Source organism: Furipterus horrens, unplaced genomic scaffold (assembly GCF_987537825.1).
Source record: "Furipterus horrens unplaced genomic scaffold, mFurHor1.1.pri manual_scaffold_6, whole genome shotgun sequence".
NCBI lineage: Eukaryota > Metazoa > Chordata > Mammalia > Chiroptera > Furipteridae > Furipterus > Furipterus horrens.
This window is the reverse complement of record NW_028327176.1, coordinates 44,953,551-44,960,912: the sequence shown is the minus strand read 5'-3', so window position 1 is coordinate 44,960,912 and position 7,362 is coordinate 44,953,551.

The window sequence follows — 7,362 nt, the reverse complement described above, 5'->3', positions numbered from 1 at the left end:
TTAGTTCCAGGAGTTTTTTGGTTCTTTTCAATTTTATATATAAATGGTCATGTCGTCTGTGAGCAAAGACAGTTTTATATCTTCCTTCCCAATCCATATAACTTTATTTTCTTTTTTTCCCTTATTGCATTTGTAAGAACTCCCAGAATGATGTTAAAAGAAGTGGTGAATGGTACATCCCTGTCTTGTACCTGATCTTAGTGGGAAAGCTTTAAGTTTCTCCCCATTAAGAATTATGTTAGCTGTAGGGGTTTTTGTAGATAAGGTTTTAAAATTGAGGAAGTTATAACTTTTTTTGACAGATCATTTTTTCTGCCTTTAATTATTGTTATTTCTGTAAGCATCTTCCTTCCCTTGCTTATGTTGCTCTCACCGGGTCAAGTGCAAAGGCGAGTTCCCATTTATTATTGGCACTCAAGAATCACATACATTCTTTGGGAGCACAGCCCCATGGAGGTCAGAAGCTCTGAAGTTCTCTGCTGAGTCAGAGTCTTTTGGGACAGTTCCTTTTTCACTTTGATCAGTCACCTCCACCCAGAACATTTTATTTTAGATGAGGGCCCGCAGGGAAGATCTGTTTTTGTTCTCTAGTGCCTGAAGGAGATGGTACTGGCCTACAAAAACTAAGATGGAAGGAAACACTTGAATGGAATAGAGGAGTTCCCTCTAAACCTCCAACTCCTGTGGACAGCATATGAATTAGAAGATGCACACATTGAATCTAAAATAAAGGACTGTTTTGAGCATTCTTCTGGATGTCAAGGCTATGCCTGGGCAGCTAAAATAAACCGTGGTCTACATCTCTTCTAATAATCAGTAGATTTCTTCCCATTTCCCTAGGATGTAGGAGCTTCAGCCATTCCTTGTAAGGAATTCCAGTCATCCCCTAAGGGCCCCATTGCCTAAGGCCTGTAAGATTTGCCAATGTCTGCTGCTAGCACTAAGTAATTGCCTCTTTGAGGCTTTTCTCTTGCAGAGAATCCAGCCTTTTTGCAGAGCTATCTGTCCTGCAGGGAATCCGGCTAAGCAGCCAACTGAAGATAACCCTGTAAACCTTGTCGCTGTTGCTCCCAGATGTCACATACACACCTACCTGCAGCTGCCCTACCCCCACTTTCTGCCAGGGTTGTTTTCCCACTGAAGGAAAAGACCCTATATAAGCCTTGCCCTAAACGGCAATTGGGGTCCATGGCATTTTGGAGACTTGGTTTCGCCCTGGTCACCAGCAATAAAACGTTTGCTTTCCTTATCCACTGTCTCCGAGTGGTTTATTCTCGCTGAATCTGCCTTAACAAGAAAAGGAGGGACAGACCCCAGGTAGGAAGAGGAAAGAGAAAAAGTACACTTCACTACACACATAACTAGGACATACAACCTGCTCAGGTATGCCAAGTGTGGCCTACCAGAGCTGGTTACTCTGACTGATTGCCAACACCGGGATGATGGCTGCTGTGTGCTGAACCTTGGCCAGAGAGTGGGTGCCATATAAGTTATAGAATGTCTAACGCTATCTCACACCTCCCTGTCCCTCTGCTACAGCCAGAGAGACCTTCAGTCTCTCAGTATGTCATGTTCCCTTTTACAGCCTAGCCTTTTCACATGCCATCCCTTCCTCTCCCATTTTCCTCTCCTTTTCACCTAGGTAACTCCTCATGTTCTGTTAAATATGAGCTTAAATATCACTCCCCGTGCAAGGCTTCCCTCTCACAGACATCCGTGGTACTGTGCCCTCTCCTCCCCAGCAGATAACACTGTAGTCACTTTACATTAATTTGATCACTGTCTCTTACACCAGAATGTAAAGATCCCCAAGGGTAGTGACTGTCTGTTTTGCATCACATGTCAGCCCCTGTCCAGCACAGAGCCTGGCACCTTGGAGGCCCACGGTCAATATTTGCACAATGTCTACATAATGGACCTGGAGGAAGGGAGGCTAAGTAGATAGCAAGCATTAGGGGATGAGGAAGAGGCTAAGCTGAGAGAGGGAGTGTACAAAGCCAAAAGTCAAGTCAAGGTGCAGGAGAATGTGGAGCAGGGTCAGAACACAGAGAAGAGGGTGCAACATTTGGTAAAACATGGAGGAGCTCCAAGGCAGCTCTGGGGAGGCAAAGAATTAATGCAGGGGTCAAACAATGACAGAGATTAAAGTGGAGAATAGTTGGCTGAGCAGGCAAGTGGGAGGGGTCAGCAGCCAGAAGCCACTGCCCAAGGCAGGTTTCTACATGCCTGAGTAGGCAGACCACATTAATGGGTGAAGGTTAAAGAGCAGATGGAATGTGATTACTGAGCTGGCTAAAGCAGTGGCTGCACATTTGAATCACCGTGGGTATTTTTAAATATAAAGGCCCTGGGTACCATGTCTAGAAACTCTGACTTTTGTTTGTATTCTAAAGGCAAGCAGAAGCTATTGAAGATAAAGGATGCGTGTTCATATACACATCCATGTGCATGTGTGTGTGCATGCATGTGTGCATATGTGTGTTGATGTTTATTTGGATAACAGATTGGGAAGATCAGTTTGGAGGTCATTAGGCATGTGACTCAAGAATAGGTATTTTGCAAAAGCATCCCACAAATTTAAAATATGCAGTAGGGTTGGGAACCACTGTTCTAAAACAATAGTCTTCAGTCTTGGCTACACATTGCATTCATCTGGGGAGTTTTAAAAACTATTGATGCTTGGACCTCACTCCCAGAAATTCTCATTTAATTGACTGAGCATTGCCTGTGCATGAGGAGTTTTCAGAAATCCTCCAGCTGTTTTCTAGTGTACCATCAGGGTTGAGAATCACTGTTTTAGAAACTTGCCACTCAATGTGTGGTCTGAAGACCAGCAGTATAGACATCACCTGGGAACTTGTTAGAAATGCAGAATTTGAGGTTCACCCCAAACACACTGCATCAGAATCTTCATTTTAACAAGATTTTTTGGGTGATTTTTGTATCCAATAAAGTTTGAGAAGCAATGATTCTCAAATTGTATTGCTGGGACCAGCAACAGCCAGTATCACTTGAGAACTCTGGGGGTTAGGGGTCAGGATTCTGATTTAACAAGCTGTCCAGGTGATTCTGGTGCATGCTAAAGTTTCAGAACCATAATTCTAGAGAGATAAAGCAATAATTTCAGAAGGAGAATCCACTAGGGAATCTGGCCAGCTGAATATTTTAGAGGTTTGGGATTAACTCACTTCCCTAATCTCTTGTGTAACTTTGGCTTCCAATCAAAAAGACTGGGAATGAATAACTGTTTCTCTTCTGTGAGACCCACCTTCCTCCCATCTTGGAACACATCCGGTCGGAACAGTGCCTTGACATTTTTCTCATGGCCTCTCTGAACTCCCTCTCAGGACCTCTGCCAGAGGCTACAATGACTCCTGCCCAAAGCTTGACTTCCTGATGCATTTCATATGAAACAAAGAGAAGATGGAGCAGAGGGAGCTGGGATGGGAAGCAACGCAGCTGTGGGATTCAAAGATGCAACCCAAGAAAAACTAAAAAGCAAACACTATCTGCTCATAGGAAGGGGGTCTTCTCTTTGTGGCTCAAATGCACAGAGGGAGGCCTGAGACATGGGAGAGGCCGCTGCACAGATTTCAGGAAGGAGAATTGTCCCTACAGGTGCATTTCTCTGGCTGCTCCCCTCTGTGTAACAATGCGCAGCCACAGGTATGATTTGCCCCTGTATAGCCAACTCTTTTCTCTCTATCCTTTGACTTGCAGGCTGTGGGCAAGCAGCAAGCTGTAGTAAAAGCACAGATCCTGACAGTGGAAGAAGGGGCTTCCCCTCTGCCCTCGGTTTTTGTGAATGTTCAAGCAATGTTCCAAAGGATCTGTGAAAATGCTTCAGGGACAGGCTGGAGGACGGAGGCTCTATTTACTGTTTTACATGGTACAGGAAGAAATTTAGTGTCCTTATCACTCCCGCTCCCCTATTAGGAAGGGGGGGTGTTTGATGAGGCAGAGTAAAGACATAGATACTTTGTTAGCGTCATAATGAGATCATATTGACAGGGGTCGTATGTCTCTGTGATAGGATAATTGAGATTTATTTTTTAGGCTTAATTTTTTTACTCTTTTTCTATTACAGTGGTCCCATTTTTTCCCCCCATTGCTTTCCCCTGCCCTGCCTACCTCCCCTCCATCCACCCCCTGCTTCCACAGTCAACCCCCACCCTCTTGTCCATGTCCATGGGTCATTTATACTAGTTCCTTGCCTAGACCCTTCCCCTTCTTTCTCTCCTTTCCGCCCTCCCCTCTCCCCTCTGGTCACTGCCAGTCTATTCCTTATTTAATGCCTCTGTTTCTATTTTGCTCATTTGTTTGTTTGTTTTGTTCACTAGGTTTCTGTATGAGGTGATATCATTTTGGGGTTTGTTCTAGTTATATGTTTTTCCTCTCCCATTCCAAGAAGGTAACTTTGAGGCTTGTTTTTTTCTGCCAAAAATAAATAAATAAATGTCCAAAACTTGGAAATAGGCAAAAAAGAGTAGTACTAGGTATTATTTTAGTGCAATGGCAGACCTGATTTTCTAGTTTCTAAGGCTATTTTACAATTCTTTAGGGGTGATATTAACATAGATTTTTGCTGGGTAGAGATGCAAAGAATTTCTGCCCAGCAGAACAGATAACCCCCAGAGTTATAATTTATGGCCCAGTTGGACATTAACCAGTTTTTCATCTAACCCAGCAACCTACTAAGTTGCCTAATATACAAGATTCTCAAATGCCCTTTGGACCAGTTTTAATGTCTTCCCAGTTCCCTCATAAATTGAGGCTGAATACAGTCTTTGACATGTGTTCATTTTCTATTTACATGAGAGTCATGGTTTCTAACCTTTTGAAAATCTGACACACCTTCAAAAATGGTTTGTGTTACAGACAACCTCTCTTTCTGGCTTTTTTTTTTTTTTAAGCCTGAGCTTCTTGGCAGCTTTTATAAAGTGGAAAGGACAAGAGGGCAGTGAGGTTCCCCAAGGCTGGGAAGATGATGGGTCCACAGCTCCTAAAGGATGTGCTGACCCCTGGCTTGTTCTCATACGGAGTCCTGAACAGTGGCATATTTCCAGAGCAGGATGCTGAACAGGACACCTAGGAGGCTGGATCCTAAGCCAGGCGTTCCTAGCCTCCACAAAGATCCAAGTACACAGTGGCAGCTTCTGATTAGTCACTTGATTCAGGGGCCTCAAAAAGGGACCAGTGTGAGCTAAAAGTCTGAGGGTTTTTCAGAATTTTACACCTTCCTGGAGGTATTAAGATGTCCGATAATGACGGGGCTCAAATTTCCCACCAAGCCTGTGGGCCAGAGACTTAGAATCAGATGTAAAGAAAGTAAATTCATGTGACATTCCTCAGGCCCCTGGGTAGTGGAACAAGGTTCCTGCCTGCTATATTAGCAGGAGAAAGGTTTGTTTGTCTTAAGACTTGAAAGTGTCTGAAAGACCCAAGCACCCTCCCACGAAGGAGAGAACAGGGCAGCTAGGGAGGAGGTGTTCCTAGCGTCTAGGATCAGCCTGTTCAAATCCATCACCAGTATTTGAAAAATAGCTTTCACCTCCCCAGGGGGCAGCAACTGGTCTGCTGAAAGGCAGGGTCCAGCAAACTTGTGGTCAAAGGAATCACACTAGAGAATGTTTGGGAGGGACCAACCTCAGCACCCAACCTTCCTCAGTCACAGCTTCATTTTTTCAAGTCCTCAGATTTTTATATTTTAATACACATGTTCCTGGGAAACCATGAACCTAGGTATTTGTATTTTGTGTTTCTCAGGTTTTTTTCAGTGAAATAACCTGGGGAACTTGAAAACGTGTATTCTTGCCTCCTGCCCCCCTGCCCCAGACCAACTGAATCAGAACCTCTAGGAATGAGAAAAGGGGAAGGGTCTCAGTATTTTCAACAAGTGTCTCAGGTGACTCTGATATCCATTGAATTCTGAGACCCTCTTGGGTGGGGTTGGGGGGTGGGCAACAATTGGTAGTAAGCATGTGGGGCAAGGTTGATATCCTCAGGTGGCAAACCACAAGGGAATGACTTCCTGTGGATATGTGATTCCCGCAGGGTATGAAGGGTTTGTGCAGATGAGCTTGTATGTCTTTTTCAGGGAAGAGAGGTCTTAACCCCCATTGAGTCCCTTGAGCCTTGCTATACAGAGCACGGGCAGAGAAAGGTAGCATCAGCATCACCCTGGAACTTGTTAAACATGCTGACTCTCAGGCCCCACCCCAGATCTATGGACTCAGAATTTGCCTCGTAACACAATTCCCCTAGTAATTCTCTTGCAAGTTAAAGTTTGAAACGCAGTGATCTAAGGCTGGTGGCGACACTGAATGATTATTTTTGTGTATCACAGCAGAGGTCCCTCTCTAGGGCCCTTGCAGAATTGGAGCCCAGGTCTGCTCCTCTGTGTGGTTCTGTGGCTCAGCCATCCTGGGCCTCACACTGGGCAGCCCCTTGCATGGAGCACTCCACCTACAAGGTGAGGTGAATGTGGGAGCTGCAGAGGTGCCTTCAACTGCAGCATCCCCTGGCAGCTGGCAGCTGTGCCCATCTGTTCCTGCAAAGGAACAGGGGGCTGCAGGGACCGTCACCCTGGACTGGCAGAACTGAGAGGTAATAGGACAAATGAGTTAAACTGCACCCCTACTGCTTTGATCACATCTATGTCAGTAAGAGAAACAAGGGGGAGGCCGGGCTTCATCTCTTAGTACTTTCCCTGCAGTATCCCACTGAGTTTGCTTCTCGTGAGGTTGGTGCTGGCTGCCCTCCTGCTGCTCAGCGCACATGCACACTGTCCTCCCTCTTCATACACCTGCCAGGAGACTTCTCACTCAGCTCCCAATATGTGGCGGGCCAGGGACCAGGGTCTGTCTGCCGACTGACTGACTAACCTCTTAGCCAGAGCGATGGCTTCCCCCTCCATGGGCAGCAGCTGGCATCTTCTCTCTGTCTCCCTACCCATGCTCCAGCTGCAAAGTCTCTTAGCACATTTTGATCTGGGCGTGGCTGGGGGCTGCTCTGGAAGTGTGCTTCAGTCTTTTTGGTTCCCTTCTCTGTGTGTCACCACTTTTCCTGCCTGTTCTCTCCCTTCCTCTTCCTTCTTTATTCATCTCTTTTTTTGTTATTCTATTACATTGTTCCAATTATTCCCCCTTGCTGTCCTCCACCTAGCCCTCCCCCCGCTCCACAGTCAATCCCCACACCGTTGTCCATGTCCATGAGTCATTCATACATGTTTTTTGACTGATCCCTTCCCTTCCTTCTATCCTTATGCCCCTCCTCTCTCCCCTCTGGCAGCTGTCAATCTGTTACATGTTTCCATGACTCTGGTTACTCTTTATTCATCTCTAATTTCTTCTGTTCTTATTT